The 25,559-nt window shown below is 38.1% G+C and overlaps 1 protein-coding gene across 2 annotated transcripts in view; it reads left to right on the plus strand.

The window, feature by feature from the left end:
* ST8SIA1 (ST8 alpha-N-acetyl-neuraminide alpha-2,8-sialyltransferase 1) overlaps window positions 1-25,559 on the plus strand; it is a 139,648-nt gene that overhangs the window by 108,226 nt on the left and 5,863 nt on the right. The gene's annotated exons all lie outside the window — the stretch shown is intronic.

Genomic DNA, 25,559 nt, shown 5'->3' on the forward strand with positions numbered 1-25,559 from the left:
CTGTTAGTAGTTTATAAAGGGTAATGTTTTACTTCTCTCTGTGGTTTTACATTTTAACTGGAGCCACCTCGAGGAAACGAAATGCTTTAAAAAAATAGAATAATTCTTTTTTTTTTTTTTTTTTTTGAGACGGAGTCTCGCTCTGTCGCCAGGGCTGGAGTGCAGTGGCAGTAAAAAAATAGAATAATTCTTTAACTGGAGAAACTGCAGACACTTTGACTGTCTTGGGAGTGGGGGCTGGGCGGGGGATTTTAGGCGGGGGATTGGAAAGCAATCCTTCATGTTCTTTACATCATTCCATTTATATAGCTAGTTATTCCTAGGGCTGACCTCGCTACTGCAAGATTAATGATGGCTTTTGGAGAACTAATGGGAAACAGACTCTACTCTTTTGTATTGCAAAGCCCCAGAGAGGGCAGGATTCAGAGAGTTTATAGCTGTCCTCTAAGACTAGAGGCTCTTAGAAGGTTGCCTTTTTCGTGGTTTACATCTCACAGCAACAAATTCTGTGAAAAAAGAGATTTCATTTCTCAAATATATGCTAGATCATAACATGTGCCTGATGTCGCTAAAACCCCAGAAGGCAACGGTTTCATAACACAGATTCTCATTAGACGGAAAAGTTTTCTGATTTTTGTGTAAGAGCATTATTTTGTAAGAGCCTGACATTATTTGTTTGAACAGTTGTTAAATAAATATTTTGAAACAGAGATTTAAAGTCCTGGACGAGTGAAACTAGTGGTTGCCGGTACTTACATTACTTGATCTCTGCTGCACTTAACACATGTTTCTGCATTCTTGATATTCTTTTCACCCTATGTCCCACTACAGCTGTCTTTACTGTTTCTTGTTAGCTTCCTTTGTTGGTTTTCCCTTCATCTGCTACCTTAATGTTGGTGTTCCCCAGTGTTGAACTACCACTAGTTCAGACCTGTCCCAGGCCCTGATTCTCTTCTGTGCTTCAGACAGCTATGTGTCGACTGGCCAACTCCACTTAGAAATCCTCAGGTACCTCATGTTTCATATGTCCTTAAAGTGAATAATTTTTCTCCCATCTAACTATCCTTGCTCCTGTAGTCCTCATCACAGTTATTGGCACCATCTGTCAAGCCAAGCAACCATGGCGAATAACTTTGAAGTTATTCTTTTTTTTTGAGACTTTGTCTTGCTCTGTCTCTCAGGCTGGAGTGCAGTGGTGCCATCACAGCTCACTGTAGACTTGACTGCCTGGACTCAAGCAATCCTCCCACTTTGGCCTCTCAAGTAGCTGAGAAAACAGGAGCATGCCACCATGTCCAGCTGATTTTTTAATTTTTGTAGAGACAAGTTCTCCCTATGTTGCCCATTCTGGTCTCAAATCCCTGGCCTGGAGCAATCCTCCCACCTCAGGCTCCCAAAGTATTGGGATTACAGGCATGAGCCACCGTGCTCAGCCCTTGAAGTCATTCTTGTACATCCTTGCTGTCATCATCCCTATATTAATCTACAAAACACTGTTAATATCACTTTTTACATCATCCATGAACTCTGTTACTGTCTCAGTATTTCCACTGCCATTGTCTTTGTTCAGGCAATTCTAATCCCTTGCTGAAAATAGTGTCCTAAGATCTTCCTTCAACACCCCTCCCCCGTTTTTTTCACAGTATAGATTTGTCTTTTAAAATCCAGAGTCAATATTATTCACTGGCTCCCCATTACTTTTTTTTTTTGGAGATGGAGTCTTGCTCTGTGGCCCAGGCTGGAGTGCAGTGGTGCGATCTTGGCTTACTGCAACCTCCGCCTCCTGGGTTCAAGCTGTCTCAGCCTCTCGAGTAGCTGCAATTACAAATGCCCACCACCACGCCCAGCTAAGTTTTATATTTTTAGTTAAGACAGGGTTTCACCATGTTGGCCAGGCTGGTCTTGAACTCCTGACCTCATTATCCACCCGCCTTGGCCTCCCAAAGTGCCAGGATTACAGGCGTGAGCCACTGCGCCCAATCCCCATTACTTTTTAAATGTAATCTCGGGTCATCATCCCCACCACTGTTGCCTACTTTCCTCAGATACCGGTATTGCTTGTCATTCTCCAGGGACCACACTCACCAGTAGCTCTGCACACATGTAATGTCCTCTGCCTAGACAGTCTTTCTTTGTATTGTCCCTTAGAAGGATTAGCTCTCCAATGGCAATGCTCTGTCTCTTTTTATCCTTTTATTCTCAGTATCTAGCAGAGTGTTTAACACAGTGAGTCATTAGCAAGTATCTGGGTTAGTATGTGCCATTCTGGTGAAATGTTATATTCCAACTTTTAAATTAAATTATCATAAATAAACACATAGACAAAAAAATCTACAAGAGAACTGAAAAATAGGGACAAGAGAAAAATAAAATGCTAGAATCTGCAGGGAATTTCCACTAACTGCAGCAAGGAGGGGGTTGGGTTGAGAGTCATAATCCTAAACTAAGCCTGCTGAACCAGAATAGCACAGAAATCTGGGAAGAAGATGGGAAAAGACTGTGACTCAACCCCACTCTATCCACTGGCAAAGAAACACAGAAAATCCCAAAGCTGTGTGAATTCTTTTCTTAGCTGGCTAGGGCCATGCTCTTTCTTCTCTTAATCAGTTCTTCTCTTTCGTCATCCACTTGACAGCCACACTTCACGATACACAAAACAGCCATGGGTAGAGAGCGAAAAGTAGAGGCAGTATCACTTTGCAGGCTGAGCTGTGTAAAGACTTTAGGAAACCGTTCAAGGAGGGAAGATGAGAAGAAGAGCCCTTAGAACAGTGCAGCTGGAGGTGCAATTTTTATCTCTATCACTAAAGGAAGAATTAAATTCTGCGTGTGACTCCCTCACCATCATCAGACAACTTGTCAGTTGGAGTAGAAGATCTTCCCTCAGTTTAGCAAAAATTTTAGATGACTATTTGCTAGACATGAGAAACCAGGCTCAGGACTTTGCACTGTGGCATTCTTTGTAAGTCTAGGTCTAAGAAAGAAAATGCACAAATACTCAAATGATTAGTGCCTGAAGATAAAAGGATACCATATACACCTTTTTGAAGCCAAATATGGTTCTAGAACAAGTTTCTTGCTTTATGTTTGTTTTTCTACTATTTAAGAGAAATAATAGAAAAAATATTTGGTATAGAACACCTCAAAACATTTTGTTTTGTTTTTTTGTTTTTTTGAAATGGAGTCTTGCTCTGTCACCAAGGCTGGAGTGTAGTGACACAATCTCAGCTCACTGCAACCTCCGCCTCCCGAGTTCAGCGATTCTGCTGCCTCAGCCTCCCGAGTAGCTGGGATTGCAGTCACCCACCACCATGCCTGGCTGATTTTTATATTTTTAGTAGAGATGGGATTTCACCATGTTGGCCAGGCTGGTCTCGAACTGCTGACCTTGTGATCTGCCTGCCTTGGCCTCCCAATAGTGCTGGGATTACAGGTGTGAGCCACTGCGCCTGGCCTCAAAACATTTTGTGACACAGAAAATGTGACTTAAAGACTTAGAGGAAAGGTCAGGTGCAGTGGCTCACACCAGTAATCCCAGCACTCTGAGAGGCCGAGGTGGGTGCATCATGAGGTCAAGAGATTGAGACCATTCTGGCCAACATGGTGAAACCCCCTGTCTACTAAAAATACAAAAATTAGCCAGGTGTGGTGGTGGGTGTCTGTAACCCCAGCAACTCGGGAGGCTGAGGCAGGAGAATCATTGAACCCGGAAGGTGGAGGTTGCAGTGAGCCAAGATCATACCACTGCATTCTAGCCTGGCAACAAAGCGAGACTCCATCTCAAAAAACAAAAACAAACAAACAAACAAAAAAGACGCAGAGGAAAAACACGCATATAAACATGCTTTCACAGAGGGAATAGAAAAAATTTCAAAGCCTTAGCTTGATGACTTAATAAGAATTGATCCCTTAGGTGCACAGAGTGGTTAGGCAACAAAGGATGAGATGAAAGTTGAGATGAAAAGAAAGATGGCTGAGAGCAGGCAGAATTGCAAAGAAAGCAATAAAGTTCATGTTGGGTGTTGCAAAGAGCAGAGCTATACTGCAGAAAGTAAACCCCATAATATTTCCATTTTAAGAATGTCGAGGAAAAAAACTGAGAGAGATGAATATAATGAGAAAAAACAGATGAAGGAAAAGGAAAGGAAATTCATCCTAAAGATGACAAGTTTTCTGAAGAAGAATCAAGAAAGAATTTTAAAAAGTAATCATTAGACCCAGTAAGAAAAAAAAGTTTTGATAGCCTAAAGGCTTTCCAGAGCTGAGACAGGACTGGGTCCACAGACGGAAGTACTTAGTTACATTCCAGATAAAATTAATGCAAAAAGATTCACATTTAGACATATTGTGATGAATTTTTACACTTCAAAGATAAAGAGAAAAACTCTACAAGCATCCAATCAGAAAAACGTGATTTACCTACAATGGAGTAAGGATCAAGGTAGCTTCAGACTTTTCCCTTTCACTAAATTTCAGTATAGATGTCATGGTAAGTACCAAGATGTGAAAAGTATGTTACTTTAAAAAGTCCAGCCAAGTTGTCATATATATATATAATACAAGGACTCAGAAAGGTTATTTCTTGCATATTCTTCTTGAATTTTTTGAATATAAAATATGTACTATATGCATATGTATTATGAATATGCACTACAGCTGAGAGCCAAATATTCAAGAATAAGAAATTTGCAGTATAAGATACTGATAGTAATTCAAAAACAATTAAAAGTATACCGATTGAAACTGTGTGCTGGTAAATGTTTCAAAACCAGCTCTGGGGTGGGGAGGAAAGCCTTCATTTTTAGTGTTTGCATGGTGTAAGTACTGCCCCCACAGCCAATTCAAGCTACATGGTGATGGTAATGTGGAGTTGGGGAGTGATAAAAAGTAAACTGAGGTACACTAAAATTTTAAAGAGTTTATTTGAGCAAGCAGTGGTTCCTGTTTCACAAAGCACCAAACCAAAGGTGGTTTCAGGCTCTGCAGAGGGAATGCAAGGAGAAGACTTTTTTATGGGGTGAACGCTGAAAGAAAGCAAGAAAACATTTGATTGGTAACAGTTATAGAGTTGCCTTATTTAGTCTGTCCTGCGGAAAAGTATTTGGAAAAGTATTTAGTTACATAACCGTAAGTTTGTTAATTGGTGGCTTCTGATAAATTGAGCTTAAAAGTTTCATCTTTCTTTAACGTAGGTGTTTACAAGGAATATTAATAGCTCAAGTTTTGTTTCATTTATGTTATCAAGCCAGTTTCATTTTTTTATAGGCATTTACAAGAAATATTAATAACTCAAATTTTGTTTCACTTATGTTTGCAAATCAAGCAAGGTTAAGGCCACTTATGAGCTCTGACTGGCTTTGTCTGCTCAGGAATTCCTCAGCCCTGGTCTCCATTTTAATTTAACAGGAGAAATGTGAGCAATTGGTCCTCACATGCCTACTAGGATCCAGCTATTAGTAGGATCCAGATCCTAATAATTAGAATCTGAACCTATTAGTTCACTCTTTGAGCACAAAATAACTTAAATCTTCATCTCAGGCCATATATCAAAATTAACTGTATAATCATTTTATTAGTTTCTTAGGGCTGCTACCACAAATGACCACAAGCTGCGTGACTCAACAGAAATTTGTTTTCTCAGAATTTTGGAGGCTAGAATTTTGAAATCAAGGTGTCAGCAAGGTCAGGCTCTCTGTGATTTTTCCAGGGCTCCAGAGGAGGATCCTTCCTTACATCATCCTAGCTTCTGGTGGTGTCTAACAATCTATAGCTTTCCTGGCTGATAGACTCAGCACTTCATCTCTGCCTCTGTCCTCACAGAGCATTCTTCCTATGTATGACCTGTGTCGCTGTTTTTTCTTTTTATAAGGCTGCCAGTCATTGGATCAGGGCTCACCCTAATGTGCTGTGGCCTCATTTTGACTTAACTATTACATCTACAAAGATCCTGTTTCTAAATAAAGTCACATTCTGAAGTTCTGAGTGGATGTGAACTTTGTGGGGATCAGTACAAGCATTTGACCCAGGAGAAGGATTCACACATTAAATGTAAGAAACAGACAACAAAAATTAAAAGCATTAGTGTGAATACTTATTGGTCTCGAGGATAGAGTACTTTCTGCTGGCAGAAATCAAAGAAAAATGATTTATACATTTGACTCCCAAAATTTAAAATTTGTTCTTGTCTCTGAAACATCAACAAAATCTAAAAGCCAACAATTATTTGGGAAAAAATTGCATCAGAGATACCAAGATAAAGTATAAATAGGCCAGGCACGGTGGCTCATGCTTGTAATCCCAGCACTTTGGGAGGCCGAGGTGGGCGAAACCCTGTCTCTACTAAAAAAACACAAAAATTAGCCAGGAGTGGTGGTGTGCCTCTATAATCCCAGCTACTCAGGAGACTGAGGCAGGAGAATCGCTTGAACCCAGGAGGAGGAAGTTGCAGTGAGCAGAGATTGTACCATTGCACTCCGGCTTGGGTGACAGAGTAAGACTGCATCTCAAAAAAAGTATATGTATATTTTTATATATTTATAAAGATGATATGTAAACAGGTATGAAAAATGTTGTAGTCTTAGGAGATAATTGGATGTAGAGGGGAAAAAGTCACAAAGGAGTAAATACAGATGGCTTGTAAAATAAGTATTCAGTCCTATTAATAATTAAATATACTCACATTAGAACTGGAAGCAAATTATCTATTTTTAACTACCAAAATGGCAAAAATAAAGAGAAATGAGAACAATGCTGCTGTATATTCTCATGCACTGCTAAAGGGAGTATAAAGGATCTAGAGGAGGATACAAACTTTCTTTTAGGAAAACAAAAGAATTGACATATATCAAGAATCTTGAAAATGTTCCTACCTTTTGAATTCATAATAACACTTCTAAAAAAGTCAGAAAGTAATAATCTAGCAATGTATAAAGGATAAAGATGTAGAAAGCAAAAAACAGAATTAAGTATTATTTTGCACAATTAGAAACATTCTATTGTTAAAGATATTGCAGAGAATATAATTCATTCTAACTAGCCTAAGCATAAAGGGATTTATTTAAAAGGATTTTACAGCTGTCGAGAGGGTGAAGAAATAGATTCTTGATTAAGGAAATGGAAAACAGCTCCAAAAGCCAAACAACAGAACGTCTCCAGCAATCAATAATCTGCAGAATCAGTCAGAATCAGAATCCCTGCCATGTTGGGAAGCCACAACTTCAGCTGCTCACTCCAGACTCATGCTGCTTGAATCAGAATCTGGCTTGAAAAATGGGTCCCTGTCTCCTCATTTAACCCAGTTCAGAAGTCAGGACTCACACAGGTACATCACATTGGCTGAGCCAGCATCACAGTTGGAATCCCAGCTATAAAGAAGTCTGAGAAAGGCAGTTCTTAGCTTTTCCCCTTTGGACTACAGGAAGATACAGAAGGAGGTTGAAATGATTATTTTGTGATCTAGTCCATATATGCACCATACTCTAAACATTCAAATTATAAGAAATGTATTCAATGGCTTTAAATGACTCTGAAATACTTTTGATTAAACATTTTTTAAAAAGCATGAAATAGAAGCATATATAATGCATGATCTCATCTATGTAATATATAGAAGACAAAACACCTGAGAAATATGTCAGTGCATTAAACACTTGCATGAAACTATAGGAGTTGTTCTTTTTCTTAATTATACCTTTTCCGTTTCCTGAAATGAACATAAATTAATTTTACAATTCTCATTTCCCATCAAAACAAGCAAACATATGTTTGTTAAGTAAATGAAGGAAGTACTGAGGACATGAATGAAAAGAAAATAAATGTATCCATGACTGTTTCTTTTGCTGTTTTAGGGTTTGAAGAGATCCCAAAAAGGCTTGTTAATTTCCCTCTAAATTTGACTTTTTCACATCAGGCATGAGTTGTAGCTGCTGATGAAATACTGGAGTTAGCACAGGCTAATCATTTAGACTTCAATTTAGGGGTATTTGTATATTTACGTGTTTCTCTTAGGTAATATATAAATATATGTGTGTATATTTAATATTTGGGTTAAAGTATATGACTTTAGAATCTTATTTAATATTAAAATGTAAAGAAACTAATTTTATTCATCAATCACAAATAAATCAATGAGTACAATGATTGCTTCCAAAGAAAACAAAAACCCAGAGATACAGTATCTATATATGTGTATACATATATATATGATCTTTTTCTAGTTAACTGTCAGTAAGATTACTTACACTTCTTTCCCATAGAGTGCTACTTTTAATTAAAATATTATTGGTATTTTGAATGAATACTTTATACTGCTTGTTAACTGTGACAAGAATAAGTTCTTCAACATCTTTTCTCTCACTTGTTTAAGTATTAGAGATTTTCTTTTTGGAAAATTAGAGATTTTCTAATGTAAATCCATTACCAAAATAAAAACACTCAAGTAGAGCAAAAAGTTACTGTCTACAATTTTTCCCTCGTGAGGCAGCATCTCTCGCTGAACATGTTTGGACCAAACTTTCCAACTTAGTATGTGATGTAGCACAGCAATTCCCTTGGAGATTCTGAGGGATGATTCAACTGCCCTACCTCATTACAAGAAATTCCTTCAGGGTGATGTTAAAAGGTGTGGACTAATGTGTTAAAATTAACCCAATAATAAAACAAGTTAAATAAGTTTGTTTACTTATGTTTGTTAAATGTTAATAAACTTTTTTTGAAATTTATTCAAATTTCAAATTGAAAAATTGAAAAATATAAATATATTTGGTTTCTTATCCTATTGCAATTATAGGACATACTATTAAGACGATTCAAGTGTGCACTGTATTGTGCAGGTTTTTTTTAACTTTATTTTCCATTTTTGAAAATGGGTGAAGAATGGTGGTATTAGCCATATTTTAGAGAGATAGGAGAATGATTGCTGTATATACATGTAACATGAAATTCGTTATTCAAAAATACTTCTTAGGCTAGGCAGACAGTAACTGAGGACACGTAGAAATGGAAGAAATTACTATTTGCCCCACATCTAATATAGGTATAAGCAAGGAAAAGGTTTACTTTAAAAGCTGATGTCATCCACTACCACTTCAATCACAATGTGAAATGAAAATAGATGTTCTGTTTTCAACAACTGTAATATAATTAACTCTCAGGCTCTGTTTTTGCTTAGCCACTGAATCAACTGTTTTGCAGCCTACTGTGGTTTGTTTGGGGCTGTTGGCAGCACGTGATTTAAAGAATTGGAGGTGAAATGAAATGAGTGTATAGTTTAGTCCTTGAAATTGAAGAGAGCAAATGAGACATTTCTTCTCACCTCCTCTTCTTTGTCATTTTCTACACTTTGCTATTTCTCTCGTCATCTTTGTTCATTGTGGCAGATAAATAATGGGATGAGTGATAGGAAGGAAAATGATTTTTGTTCTTTTTCTCTTTTTGCATTCCAGCCTCTTTATCATACAAGTTTTTGATTGCCTATTTTATCTTTGCTATTGTTTTTGGTAATACCTTTTTATTTACCTCCTCTTCCTCTTGTCCTTTTGCTTCACATTCTTCTGTTCTCCTTTTTTCCCTTTCTTCTCCATCTGTCTTCACTCATCATTTTCTTTCCAGGTGATGGTGTAAATTGGAAAGTTAGGGTAGTGGTATTTTTTTTTTGGGTATTGTGAGTGTCTGAAATGACTGCATGCTTCTCCAAGGAGACTGGCGGCCTAGGAGGGAGCCATCTTGGTGCTAGGAGAGAATGAAAAATGGCTGAAGGGAATGCCCAGGGATTGATTTGAGATGCTACCTCAAGTTCTCCATAGCATGCATGTGATATTTTGGGAATCATGACATTTCCACACTTCCAATATGTAGAAAAGCACTAAAAGTACTGATGGAGCAAAAAGGGCCCAAAGCAGAGAAAAGGCAGGCACGGATTACTGGGACTACAGAGAAGGTTACAGACTTGAGTTCTGATTGTCAACTTGGTGTCCAGAAAAACCAGACGTACCAGCCATGCAGACACCACCAGTGCTAGGTCACAAGGACAAGCTCAGATCAACTTCACCGGAGACAGCATAAGGATCTATTACTTCCGTGAGGCTTCTGAAGGGAGAGGACTGGGAGAGACCACCTGGGAGGGAAAAACCAGCTCTGAAGGAGTTTTGCATTTCAAGTGAATGAAGTATTTGCCCCCAACACTATTTTTACTTTGAAAGATACTTAATTGCTTTTAATTGGCAAATTTAAGGGTTTTTCTTCCGCGTTCAGTGAAGATGGGAACATCGGAGTAAGATGAAGGCAATTGCAGGGGGAAAAAGTTAGACTTTTGCACATGCGAGTTGTGTGTAAATTTTCAATTCTGCTATTAGGAGTGTGTATATGAAAGACAAAAATCGGTATGTTAATTGAGGTCAACTCTGAATGGTAGAATTGTTAGTTGGTTATTGTTTTACTTTTCCTTCTCTCTCTCTCTCTCATTCAATATACATTTATTAGACACTGTCCCTCCGCCAAACATACTCCTTTGTGCTTATCTTTATTTCTGAATTTCTCTACAAATAAAATATTTCTGTTTTACTTTTGTGAAGAGGAAGACATAATTCACTGTTATTTAAAAATAAATCTATCCTATTCACTCACTGTAGTATTTGAGTGATCATGTCTCACGATGTGAATTGAAAACAAGGCCTTGGAGTTGACTCTTCTGTTCCTCAGTGTACGTTTTTGAGGTTAGTTAAATATAAGTTCCAAGGTTTTCAGGAATCATTTTACTGGGCTTATATAGAGCTTAATTCCCATGCAAGCCTTTTCATTCACTATTTTAGGCTATATTGTGGTTACATATAAACTAGAACTCTGTTTTGATCTTCAGTAGTGGAGGATGTTTGTAGAGTGTTATGATACTCTGGTACTCAAGTGATCATACTGAAAATGGATTAGAAAAGTTCACGTGAAAGTCAAAGTCAAATCTGGTAGTTGTTTCTTTTTCAAATATAATGATTTCTCTATGTGGGTCAAATTTTTATCACATCAAATACAGTGGAAATTCATTGCAGATGGGTCATAGACACCCTGGCATGATGTCTTATAGCAGCCTCCTAATGTAGTCATTGCAAGGTATAGATGGCAGGCACATACCAGTGAGAAATTTCCTTTTGCTTTCCCAGAACTAGCAAATGCACTCTCTACCAGCTATAAAGATCCTGTAAATGATTCGTTCATGATAATTTCTTTTTAAAAAATCCTCCACCACAAGGTTCCCCACATTGATTATCTTGTGGCTTGCAGTAGACAACAATCAACCTCCCAGATCACCTAACCAAAGGCAAGGTGAGTGGAATATTAAGTCCTCTCTTGTTTCTTCAGATGTAGTCTGAGGCCTGGGAAATGGTTTCCAGTGCTCTTGCCTCCACCCTGTCTGGGCTCTGAAGTGCAGCTGATGCTCCCTTCCACTGCTGCATCCCAAGAGAAGGATCCCTGTCTTCACACCCTTCCCAGATTTTCAGTTTGAGTTTATGGCATAAAGAAAAATTCCAGATTACTTCTGAACTTTTAAATTGAAGGATAATCAGAGAGATTATAGCGATATCCTATCTATGTAACTATAGAAATATAATAAAATTAAAACACGATATAATTTACATTTGTGGTATGTTATTGGCAAGAACTTTTAATAAAATAATAATTGAATAATGAAATTCATCATTAATTAAATAAATGTGATACCTATAATAAATGTGCATTATATTAAAACTTTCAATGCTAATGCAAATAGTTCTGTCAGTTGTTTTAAATTAGAGTATAGAGAGGGCATAGCTAAGGTCTTTGTCGTAAAATAAAGATGATACATTTTATAATATTTTGGTGGGATTCCATTCTCTTATAAAACTTTGCTTACATTTAGCTTGTTTCTTTTGGATTATGGAAAAGAGATTCTTTGATATTCCCTTTCTGCGCTGAGTCTCTGACAAAGAACATGAAATTCACCATTTTCACTGATCCCTGCACTTATTATTCCTTGTTATTTCTTTTTTATTTTATTTTATTTATTTATTTATTTATTTATTTTGAGACGGAGTCTTGCTCTGTCGCCCAGGCTGGAGTGCAGTGGCCGGATCTCAGCTCACTGCAAGCTCCGCTTCCCAGGTTCATGCCATTCTCCTGCCTCAGCCTCCTGAGCAGCTGGGACTACAGGCGCCCGCCACCATGCCCGGCTAATTTTTTTGCATTTTTTAGTAGAGACGGGGTTTCACCGTGTTAGCCAGGATGGTCTCGATCTCCTGACCTCGTGATCCGCCCGTCTCGGCCTCCCAAAGTGCTGGGATTATAGGCTTGAGCCACCGCGCCCGGCCTATTTATTTATTTTTTTTGAGACCGAGTCTCATTCTGTTGCCCAGGCTAGAGTACAGTGGCTCAATCTCGGCTCACTGCAACCTCTGCCTTCCAGGTTCAAGTGATTCTCCTGCCTCGGCCTCCTGAGTAGCTGGGATTACAGGCACCTGCTACCACGCCTGGCTACTTTTTGTATTTATTTATTTATTTGAAACTGAGTATTTCTCTGTTGCCCAGACTGGAGTGCAATGGCATGATCTCGGCCTACTGCAACCTCTGCCTCCCAGGTTCAAGTGATTCTTGTGTCTCAGCCTCCCAAGTAGCTGGGATTGTGGGCGCCTGCCACCACACCTAACTAATTTTTGTATTTTTTGTAGAGATGGGGTTTTGCCATGTTGGTCAGGCTGGTCTGGAACTACTGACCTCAAGGGATCCTCCCATCTTGGCCTCCCAAAGTGCTGGGTTTACAGGCGTAAGCCATCATGCCTAGTCTATTTTATTTTTTTGAGAGAGTCTCACTGTGTCTCCCAGACTGGGGTGCAATGGCATGATCTCAGCCCACTGCAACCTCTGCCTCCCAGGTCCAAGTGATTCTTGTGTCTCAGCCTCCCAAGCAGCTGGGATTACGGGCGCTCGCCACCACCAAGCCTGGCTGACTTTTATATTTTTTGTAGTACGAGACGGGGTTTTGCCATGTTGGTAAGGCTGGTCTCAAACTCCTGGCCTCGAGTGATCCTCCTGCCTCAGACTCCCAAAGTCCTGGGATTATAGGCATGAGTCACCGGGCCTATTTCTTGTTATTTCTAAGTGTTCACTGACAGTTTGGAATGTCAGCCACATGTTTAAATTTTATTTCACAAAACAATGAGAAATGAATAGTTATTTACATTCATCTCACTATTCTGATAATGCCTATATAAACAAATGCACAGCCATACCAAGACTAGGAAGTGGTTTCCTATTAATTTATAACTTGTGTCCTTGGAGATAATGATTATTTCTTTGGAAGAGTTCTTTTGAGATTCAAATTTTCATATCTTGCTCTTGCAAAGAGGAGATTAATGATGATGATGATAATGATGATGTGATGATGATGATGATAGCTAGTAGTTGTAAGACTTATGTGCCAGGCACTATTCTAAGTGTGTTATACATATGAACTCATCTAGTCCTCACAACAACCCTATGAACTACATGCTATTTTTTTTTTTTTTCAGATGAGAAAATTGAGACATAAAGAAATGAAGTAACCAGCTTAAGGTTGTGCAGTTTGCTGTGGAAAAGGCGGAACATATAGGCTTCTCAAAACACCTTCCCTAAAATTTGAAACCACATTTGAAACCATCATCTATATTAGACACAGATATGAACATGGCAAAAATCAATGGGTTTTCCAAGATGCAGCCTATTTTTAAAATATAAGTGTTGCTTTATGCCATCATCTCCATTTTTTTACTTAAAGGGGGATAGTCTATAGATTAGAATATACTTCACTTAATTTTATGTCTTGAAATAAATTAATATCTGTTTTTAAAGTTTAGTATGGCCTTAATTTCATATAAAGAAATTTAAACAAATAAATTGCTATTCTGAGAACTTCAAAAGGGAGAAACCATAAGAGATGAACACCTATGGTCAAAACAACAGCAAGTACAATTTTATTTGTCCTGGAAAAAAATGAGATTTTTCTAAATGATTTCTAATATTAAAAATAGTGGTGTGATTTGTGGAAAGTTTAATGTTTCTCAGAAATTACCATATTCTGTTTACAAGAAAATGAACTAGTGTCTAATGAGAGATTTGTATTTAAGGGTGCTATTCAGTTGCTAATTACCCATTTTCTGGCTTCAGTCAGGAAAATAGCTTGCATAAAAGCCAGTGATAGAAAATGTTGCATGACAAATGTGAAGGCAATCAAAGTATCTCTTATGTTATCTTGGTATTCCTTAAAAAAGAAATAGCATATTTTGCTTTTCCTCTAGCATATTTTGGTAAGAATTAAATGCACTTTGTGACAAAGATACAAAAGTGCTTAGAAACTCACTCATTTCATTATGCATTTATTTGTTCAACAAATATTTATTAGATGCTGCATGTCAGACATAGCATTGGCCTTAGGGGACACCAAGATAAAGGACATTAGTCTTTTCTGAAGGAATTCAGTAAAGGAGATCTAAAAATTAAGACATGGCAAGGTGACAAGTACCTTGATAAAAATAAAGTGCTAAGAGAACACAAAGTTAGATACCTAATCCAGGCTCAGGGTCATGGAAAACTTTTTATAGTAGTTGCCATGAGTTGAGTCCTGAAAGATTAGTAGGAATTAGCCGGGCAAAGGGGGCATTCACTTTAAACAGAACGAGTAGCATGTGCAACAGCTTGGAGGCTTCAGTGAGCATGACCCTTTTGATGAACACCAAGTAATTGGGCAGGGTAAGGGTAGGGAGTGCTGATGAGCAGCGGCAAGAAAAGAGGCTGAAGGTGTAGGCAGGGATTATATCACCAAAGCCCTTTCAATATTCAGATTGCTTGGACTTAATCTGAAGATGAGGAGAAGCCCTTGAAGAATGCCCCCTTGACAGGAAGTGACATGGTCAAATTGGGACTTGGGACAATTACTTGGGGAGCATTGAGAGTTATGTGTTGGAGACTGAGCTGTTAAAATAATATGAAGGAGGCTTGAAGGTAACCTGAAATTAAATTGTGGTACTGAAGATATGCATTATTTGGGGTTGGCCAACTGCCATGATAAACTACCCCAAACCTTCATGACTTAACGCAGTGAAGCATTCTTTCTCATCGAGATACAATTTGAGTGTGCACAGAAAAGGGGAATGATTCTATTCTACACTGTCATTTATGGACCCCAAATTCTTCCATCTCTGGTTCCACCATTCCTTTAGGGCTACAGAGTCCTTGAATAGATCCTGTTGTTGCTGAAAGGATTCTGTTGTTGCTGACAACTGTCTTTGACCTGCATAATGGCCATTTTATGTGGCTCAGTCTGTAACACTGTAATAGGTAGAGAGACAGAAAGGTAAACTTAAGAGATGCTATGGAAATGGAACGTAGTGACCAACTGGATGTAGAAGTTGCAGAAAAGGGAAGAATATATGTTTTTTACTTTGGTTGAGTCACTGGTGGATGGTTGTGCAATCTTTTCATGCAAGGAATATGGTTGTCGCAATGGATACTGGGGGAAAGATGTGAGTTTGAGATGCTTCCCACAGATCTCCACAGGGCTGACTCTCTAACTTTCTTTGAACCTGTATTAAAATATCAGCATAAACAAAATAGCAACACTCTCGCTCTCTCTTTTCTTATTATCCCACTTTATTCTCTTCATAGCACTTTCCACATATTCTTCATTTTTTGGTTTACTGGTTTTCTCTTCTTACTTGAATGAAAGCTCCATGACAGCAGAGACTTTGTCAGTATTGTTCATTGCTACATCCCTCAATGCATAGAACAGCATCTGGTGCATGATAGGTACTTAATAAATAATTGCTAAGAGTGAGAATGAATCCATATGGAAATGGTCAGTGGAATGAGGCTTTCCAGAGAGTATCGGTGACACGAGAGAAGAAATCAGTCATTGAAAGAAGGAAAGAGATTGGGAAGTAACTAAAGAAAGATGTACTTTTGAGCAAATTTTTGTTTGTTGTGTTAGTTTTCAGTCTGGGGAGACTTGGGAAAGAGCCTGTGTGGAGGAAGGGGCCAATGACATGGAGTAGGCAAAGAGAATGATGTGGACCAGGTCCTGTAGAAGGTGAGAAGGAACCCAGACTACCGGGGAATGAACTCATAGGACAGGAGGGATGTGTCTTCTACTTCAGGGAAAAGCTACACAGTATAATTCAGAGCATTGAATCAAGTGTCAGGCTGATCCGAGTTGGAAGCCAGAGACTACTACATTCTTGTTATGAAATTTTGCTAGCATACTTAACTGCCCTGATCCTTAATTTTCTCAACAGCAGAAAAGCGATAATGCTTTCCTCAGAGTTACTGCAAGGCTTAAATGGCATAACATGCATTAAGCAAGAATCTTGTGATGGAGTTTGTTGATTATTTCTCTAATTTAATTATAGATTTTTAATTATCACTGGTGTCATAAACAAACAAAAGACCCTATCTATTATATGTTTTTTTTGTTTCATTTGCTCCAAAAGGATTTGGGATTTCATGATTTCATGTCCTTTGGAATTTTGAATAAGTTTTGAGGGTTGACATCAAACTTGTTGCCAACAGGCCAAATCTGGCCTGCAGAATTATTTCACTTGGCTATAACTTTTCTTTTTTCTTCTTAACCTGAAATCCTTAAATGGGACATGCAATATTCCATTTCCAGGTCTACTCCCTCTTTTCTTTTGCCTCATCTCTTCACATATTTTCCTAATCTGCTTGGCCCTTGTAGACAACCCATGATCTAGACTGATTTCTACTATGAAATCAGTTTCATAGTAATTTCTACTATTGATTTCTACTATAAAATATCTCATACCTTTAATAACTCTCATGTTGCAAAATCCCCACAGACCATTTTCTGTCTTTATTTTATTGATCTCTCCTCAGCATTTGCCACTGTTGATAAACTTTTGAAACTCCTTTTTCCCTCTATTTCCTGTCACCTTCCTTTTTCGTCTACTCTTTGCGGCAGCTCTGCCTCCTTTGCCCACCATTTCAATGTGATAATTTGTCAGTGTTTTTATTTTAACTCACTGTTCTTCTGGGTGGCTCATGTCTGTGGCTCAACATGTCCAAATTTAGATAATAGTCTTTCTCTTCAAACCATTTTCTTCTATTGTGTTAGATATCACAATGAAAGCAGTCACCGGAAATCCAAGCCATTCAATCCCCCAAACTGAAACTTTCACATCTAAAAATAATAAATATTCAATAACTGGCACAATATAGGCATTAAATAAGACTGGACAGTGCCCTGTATGCCTCACCATTGCTTCCCAGCTAAAGATCAGCTCTCTACACTGAGTTACCAAAGCCAGCTCCTACTGCCCCTGTGGTAACATCATTTTACCATGGACTATTCACATTCTAATGTGTTTTCATTTTCCTCGTAGGTAAAATCTCAACCTTGAGTGGCACAGATCCTTCGTTTACTCTGTCCTGTGCATCCAGCTAGCTACATCTCTAACTGCTCCCAAGGCTCTAAAGTTTACCATATTAAATTGTTTGCATTTCCCCAGGTACTACCTGCTCTTACCACATGCCCTTGCTGGTCTTTCAGCAGAGTGCTCTTCTCCTTCAACTCCGTTTGCATAGCTACCTTTTACTCATTCTTCAAAATTCATTTCAGATATATGCATATCTGAAAGGCCTGCCCTAACTTCCTTCTCTCTTAGCAACCAACATCCCCAGTCTAGGTTTGGAACCCCCATGCTGCAAGTATTTTAAAAGCATGCATTTGTAAGTCATATTTTATTATTGTTATAGCCCAACAAATTATTCTTGCCTGCTGCACAGAAAAAGCAAATACACAGAAATATCAGGTATTATAGTAGAGAAAGAATGTAATCATTTTAGGGTGTCAAGCAAGTAGGATGGGAGATATTACTCAAATTCACCTCCTTGAGAACTCAGAGGCTAGGGTTTTTAAGGATAATTTGGTGGGCAGGGGACTAGGGAGTGGCTGATTGGTTGGGAATGAAATCGTAGGGATGTTGAAACTATCTTCATGTCCTGAGTCAGTTTCTGGCCGGCAGGGGTGGGCAATAGGACCTGTGGACCTGTCGAGTCAGTTCTTTGGTGTGGGTCATGGATTCAGGTGGCAAGAGTTGGTCTGCCAGAATGCAAAAGTCTGAAAACGATCTCAAAGACCAGTCTTAGGTTTTACAATAGAGATGAATATACAGGAGCAATTGGGAAAGTTACAAATCTTTTGCCTTCTGGCTATGTGATTCCTGAGCAGTGAGCAGTTATAGAAAAGCAATCTAGGGAACAATGGCTGGTTATTGTTTAACTATGCCTACGTTTTAGCAGAATCAGGCTCCACTACAGTCTTACAAAGATGGTGTCAGCCCCCAGGGATCAGTTTGAGAAAGGGACTATTATAATCCTTGCTTCAAGGTTAAACTGTAAGCTAAATTCTTCCTCTAGTTAGTTTAACCTGTGCTCAGGCATGAGCAAGGGCAGTTAGCTTGTGAGGTGAAGAGCAAGATGGAGCCAGTTTATGTTAGATTTCTCTCTCTGTTACAAATTTTTTAAAGGCAGTTCGTGTCTTGTCTATCAATGGAATAGCTTGACATAGAATGTTCATTGCAATCTGGTAAAATACTTTCCTGTGGAAGAAACACACCCATAAAATGAGAAGGTACGGAGGAGGAAAGTATTGTAAATCAACATAAAATTAACATTCACTGACAGAAGGAAAGGAAGTAACAGCTGGGTAAACAAACAGCTGCTCCAAGAGACAGAAAAATGACAGTAAGCAGCCGTGAACATGGAAAATGGTCCCCAAATATTAGAAAAACAAGTAAATAATATGAGGAAATGAATTAACCCATTGGAAAATTGCTGAAGCATTTGAATAAGAAGTAAATAAAGGAAGTGTTCAAATTCAAATTATTATACAGAAAAAAGTAGAATAAATGTTCTGTGTAAAAAAGTGGACTTTTAAAATCCAATATGCTTAGTAGATAATTAACTTGAAAATTTATGTGACTTATTTTTTATAAATGTGTTTTATACTGCACAGACATTATAATAATATTAAAAAATCGAAAGAATAAAAGTACTCCATAATCCTCATTTATCATTGTATTAAAAATAGTAAATTAGGGCCAGGTGCAGTGGCTCATGCCTATAATCCCAGCACTTTGGGAGGCCAAGGTGTGTGGATCACCTGCAGTCAGGAGTTCGAGATCAGCCTGGCCAACTTGGTGAAACCCCGTCTCTACTAAAAATACAAAATTAGCTGGGTGTGGTGGCGGGCGCCTGAAGTCCCAGCTACTCGGGAGGCTGATGCAGGAGAAGCACTTGAACCCGGCAGGTGGAGGTTGCGGTGAACCAAGATCGTACCACTGCACTCCAGTCTGGGTGACAGAGCGAGCGAGACACCATCTCAAAAAAAAAGAAAAAAGTAAATTAGAAAATCACAATTGGTTTACTTTGCATTTATAGGATCACTAAAGAGCCTAAGCTTTTAAAAGGATGTATTTAATAACACAAATAACATACATATATTCACCTTCTAAAAAATTAAAATGATTACAGATAAGGCTTTGGCCCTGTGAAATACGTATTTGATCTTCAACCTAGTTCATCACATACAACCCCTAAAATCCTTAGAATCTCCACAAGGTGATGTATTTTGTATGCTAATGATTAGCCAATCATTAGCATGCAATCATGGTTGACACCCCTAGGGAGCTTCAGGCTGGCAGCTGATCACAGGAAAGACCAAAGTATATTAGAGGATTGAAACTTTTAGCCCATTCCCCAGTCTCTAGGGAGGAGAGAGAGGCTGAAGGTTGAGGTGATCACCCATGGCCAGCGGTTCAGTCGTGGCTATGTAATGAAGCCTCCATAGAAACCTAATGGGACAGGGTTTGAAGAGCTTCTGGATAGCTGAACATGTGGAAGTTCCTGGAGGGTTGCACACTCCTTCCTCCATACATTGCCCTATGCATCTCTCTCCCTCTGTGTCCTTTGTAATGTTAAAAGGAAAACTTTAGACCAATTAAATTTAACAGAGTGTAATTGAGCAAAGACTCATGAATCAGGCCGCCCCTAGAATCAGAAATGGTTCAGAGCAACTCCATGCTGCTGTGTTTTCTGAGAGAATTTATGGTCAGAAAAAGGAAAGTGACATGCAGAAAGTGGAACTGAGATACAGAAACAGCATGATTGGTTACAGCTTGGTGTTTGTCTTACTCGAACACAGCTGGAACAGTTGGCCACCTTTGGCTGAAACTTGGTGATTAGTACAAGAGTGGGTTATGGTCTGTTTACACATCCTGTTAAGTTACAGTTCACTGTGTATAGAGAAATCTTTAGGCTGAACCTAAAATATGTAAAGAGGTAGCTTTAGACTAAACTTCATTTAACAGTAATACTCTTTATAATAAACCAGTAAATGTGAATGTTTGCCTGAGATTTGTGAGTTACTTTAGCAAATTAATCCAACATAAAGAAGGGATTGCAGGAACCTCAACGTGAAGCCGGCTGGTCAGAAGTTCTGGAGGCCCAGACTTGCAACTGACATCTAAGGGGTTGAGGAGTGTCTTGTGGGATCGGACTCTATCTCTAGGTAGATAGTGTTGGAATTGAATTGGAGGACCCCCAGCTGGTGTCTGCTGTAGAACTGATTGCTTGTTCGATGTGTGGGGGAGAAAACCCACACATAGGTCACAGAAGTTTTCTGTGTTGATTGGTGTTGAGTGATAGAACAGAAAAATCACTTTGAATTTGTTTTTTCTACACAGAGACCCTTAGCACTACCTCCTTACCACTGCTCTCCCTGGAGGTAACCATTGGTTTCAGTCTTATGTGTATATTTTCAACATTCTCCCATGCACTTACATATGTATATGTAACTATAGAAAATTTCTATCTTTATCTTTTATGATATGTATATATGATAATCCACTATACAAATTGCAGTAGTAATTCTGCAACTTCTTCATGTTTCTGTATAATATTTGTCTTGGAAATATTTCCATTTCAATGTAAATTAGAGTTGTGTCATTTAAAAAAAATTGCCATGTATAATAATATGGATATAATATAATCTATTTGGCATTCTGCTAGTGATGGCATTTAGGTGATTTCTAATCGGCATCCTCCAGCAAATATTCATGGATATTTACTTAGTGCCATGTGCCAGGCACCTTTCTTGGTTGAGAGGATTTAATAGTAAACAAAATAATCCTTCTTGTGAACATGTAAGAGGAGACAGACATAAATGAAGACATGTATATGTAATAAAACATTATGTATGATAAAAGAAATACAACAGAGACAGTAAAGATGTATATGTAAAATACATCTAAGAAAGAAAATACAAAAAAATACAATAAAGATGTTGTAAAAAACATAGAGAAAGAAAAGATGAGAGAGTAGGTGTCAGTAAAGGCTTCTATGAAGAGCTTTCATTTGAGCCAAGACCTAAAAGAAGTGATGGATGGTGCCCTGCAAATATGAAAGGCACCAGCTGAGAACTGGAAATGCAGGGTCAGTAGGTGTGCATATTTGAAATGCAAAATCACTTTCCCAGCTGTCAGTAGCGACTCATACTCCCATTTGAAGCATAAAAGTGTACTGTGTCTCACAGGTTTCTTTGTTATTATCAATTTCCTTAATTTGTACCAGTCAGATGTGTGGAAAACTGTTAATTTGCTACATAGTTTTGTTATAACTTGAGTGCTAGTGAAGTTGTGCTTATTTTAATATGCATATTGGCCCTTTGAGTTTCCTCTTCTCGGACTTGGCAGTTCTACATCGTTGTTCATTTATCCATTGTGATATTTGCATGTTTGTTATTAATTGTTATGGTTTGTGTTCTGGATCCTACTGTCTTGCTATATTGTGCTATTTGCCATATTTGTTACTGATTTTTATCATTTGTATCCTGGACACTAATCCCTTGTCATGTGTGTTGTAAATATTTTCATCCCAATCTGCTGCTTGTCTCTTTAAAAATATGTTTGTGGAAGACTTTCATTATAAAGCTGTCATGTTTAACAATCTTTTATGGATTTTGCTAAGGAATTGCCTCATGTTTACATTGTCTTTTGTGCCCTAAAGGTCTTAAAGACATTTTCTTATATTTTCTTCTAATTTTATGGTATATGATTATTCCATCTGGAGCTTAATTTTCGGGACAGTGTGAGGTAGAAATTTATCTTATTTTCTATTATTGGCTAGCTAGTAGACCCAGTACAATATATGGAATAGTAGATTTTTATGAATTGGTTTGAAATGTTACTTTTAGCATAAAGGAAATCTCCAAAAATGCTTAGGTACATTTTAAGACTTATTCTCCTGTTTCATCATACATGGTTTATTTTTGCATGAGTTCCATAGTATTTTTATTATTATAGTTTTATAATCAGTTTTGACATTGGTAAGTTAAGTTTTCTCTGTTATTCTTTTGTCCAAAATTATTGTCAGTATACATATTAATTTACACTTCCCATATGATGTTTAAAATTATCTTAACGATAAGTTAAATCTGAAGTAAAATCAAATTTTACTTCGAAATAATGTTGGGATTTTTGTTGAGATTGCGTTTGAACCTACAAATTTATAAGACATCTTTCAATATTCATTATTGTCCCCATAAAAATGTTGTATTTATTTTTAGGCTTGTTTCAAAGTTTTTGGGGGCTTTGTTGCTGTTAACAATGACATTTTTGTTTTATTGTATTATTTTAATATATGATTCCTGCTATATAGGGAAGCTAAGACTCTATTGGTTCCAATAAGTATTTTTTTCAGTTGATTCTTTTGTATATCCTAGATAGGTAATTATAGCATCTTCAACTAGTGACAGATTTCCCCTTATATACATAATTGAAATATGTTTTTAAATATTTTTCCTAGTGCAGTGTGTGTGCGTATTTTTGTATTGTTGATTTCTGTTTTTTTTTTTTTCAAGATGGAGCCTCACTCTGTCGCAAAGGCTGGAGTGCAGTGGCGCAATCTCAGCTCACTGCAAGCTCCGCCTCCCGGGTTCACGCCATTCTCCTGCCTCGGCCTCTGGAGTAGCTGGGACTACAGGCGCTCCCCAGCATGCCTGGCTAATTTTTTTTTTTTTTTTGTATTTTTAGTAGAGAGAAGGTTTCACCGTGGTCTCGATCTCCTGACCTCGTGATCTGCCCACCTCGGCCTCCCAAAGTGCTTGGATTACAGGTGTGAGCCACCGTGCCCAGCAGACTTCTCATTTTTTTTACATTTTTGATCAGACAGTGTGACCACATGATGATAATTGTTTTATTATTGCTTTTTCTTTTGTAACATAATGTGTGACCATTTTAGAAATTTGGTGTTTTTTTTTTTTGAGACAGAGCCTTGCTCTGTCACTGAAGCTGGAGTGCAGTGGCGCGATCTTGGCTCACTGCAACCTCCCCCTCCTGGGTTCAAGCGATTCTTCTGCCTCAGTCTCCTGAGCTGGGACTACAGGCACCCGCCACCACACCTGGCTAATTTTTGTATTTTTAGTAAAGATGGGGTTTCACCATATTGGCCAGGCTGGTCTCGAACTCCTGACCTCATGATCTGCCCACATTGGCCTCTCAAAGTGCTGAGATTGTAGGCATGAGGCACTGTACCTGGCTAGAAATTTTGTATTTTATGTGTTTTAAATAATATATTTTAAAATTGAAAACTCACTATGATTGTGGACTTGTGAATTTCTATCTGTAGTTTTTATTGGTTTATGCTATATATTTTTTTAAAAGCTATCATGCTAGGTATTTAAAGTTTCTTGACTATTATTATTTTGGTAGTCTTGTGAACTTGGTCAATAAAAATTGTCTTCTCTTTTTTATAATTTTAAACATTAAATTTCTGTTTTTACCAAAATAATACACATACGTGGAAAAATTAACTCATATGACAAAGCTCAAAATGAAAACCAGCAATCTCCTGTCTCAGATCCCCACAACTCCCCCAAGTTATGTTCCAAAAATCTATACCTTTCAACTTCTTCGGCTGATTTTTTTCTTGTCACATATGAAAACAACATACTTAATTACAATTCTTAAAATTTCAGCTTGTCTATTGATCTCTTATGGAAAAATAGACTGAGTTCTCTTCATGTGCTCCTCACAGCACAGCTGTCTACCTTATACAGTTGTACTTTCTTGACCTCTCAATCCAGATATATCACTATCAAATCAATAGTCAGTGTCTACCTAAGTGTAGTTCACATCTGAGATAAAAAGTTTATTACAGGAATTGATAGCCTGTCCACATTTAAATTTTCTCCCAGAGCGCATAAAGCCCTTCCATGCAGCAGTCGTGAATCCATCTCTGGAATCCTTTGAAAGTGCAGCTCTTCCATCCCTGCTGCACATTGGTTTATCTGGGGCACTGTTTGTTTCTGTTGAGATGTTCATCTGCAGCTGTATTTTTCTCTTACTTGAACCTTATTGATGGCTTTCTAGGCCTACTCTATAGCTATTTTTCTGGAGCTTTCCTTTATCCAAATCCACCTTTTGTTATATATTTTAAATTGCCAGCAGCACTTTCTTATTACCTAAATGCTTTTTCTTTTTGTATCATCCTAGTCCAGATGTGGTAGCCATGAATATGAGTAAGCAAACTAATTATAGATGTTTAAGAGTTTTCCTCTGCCCCTTGAATGATTTTGGTTTCCTCTGAGTCCCTCTGCTCTGACTCTTGTGTTGGACACTATCCATCAGTGTCTTCTGAGCTTGCCTGTGTGTTCTTTTTTGGTGACTGGAAGCTCTATGCAGAGACTGTACCTACCAACAGGTGGGTTTGACTCTGGGTTGAGAAGGTGGCAACATTGCTTTCTCTTGGGCGGTTCCCAAATGTCACTGCTTGTAGGTCTGCTCCTTGGTCTACTCAGTGTCAGTATTCCACTTGGGAACTATAGGCCTGACTGCTGATATTGTAAGAGTTGAGAATTCCATTTCCCTGGGATGAGCCACCTTTCTGGACACATACCCACTTTTCCTGCCTGGAAACTGACACCTCCTTCCACATACACGGTGATAATTGATCAGTGCAGGATTTTAGAGTTCAGCCCACCTGGGTGTCTCTGCTACCCCATAATCCGAACAATAACCTTGCTGATTGCTGTTAGACACCACTTTCTCTAGTATCTCCTGCCTCCAGGCATAGGGCACTGCTACTAGCTGCCTTTTAGAGAAATGCTCAACAAGTTACTTCATGCTCTGGTTTCCTTTGGTAAGCTGTTTTATTGAGGTAACCTAGATTCAGGATCCACTGAGGTTTGCTTTCTTTTTTATTTTCAGAATGGAGATGGACTTTTAAAAACTGATTTTCTCCTATTTCTAGAGATTTGTCATAGGAGGTGAGAGCTGGACCCTCACTCTTTATTGTGTTTCTTTCTATTCTGTTAATATTCCCTTTGTATTCAGTTTGCATCTTGTAACTGTAACCAAATGCTTTAACATGTTTAACTGAAATTCCTTCTGGATTGTCCATTTTCATATCAATGTACCAATATATTCAGACACTACAGTTTATTGATAACGATTTGTCATATTTGCTGTAAATATTTCTTGGAGTAATTC

Source organism: Trachypithecus francoisi, unplaced genomic scaffold (assembly GCF_009764315.1).
Source record: "Trachypithecus francoisi isolate TF-2019V2 unplaced genomic scaffold, Tfra_2.0 Lachesis_group11, whole genome shotgun sequence".
In the NCBI taxonomy this organism is placed as follows: Eukaryota; Metazoa; Chordata; class Mammalia; order Primates; family Cercopithecidae; genus Trachypithecus; species Trachypithecus francoisi.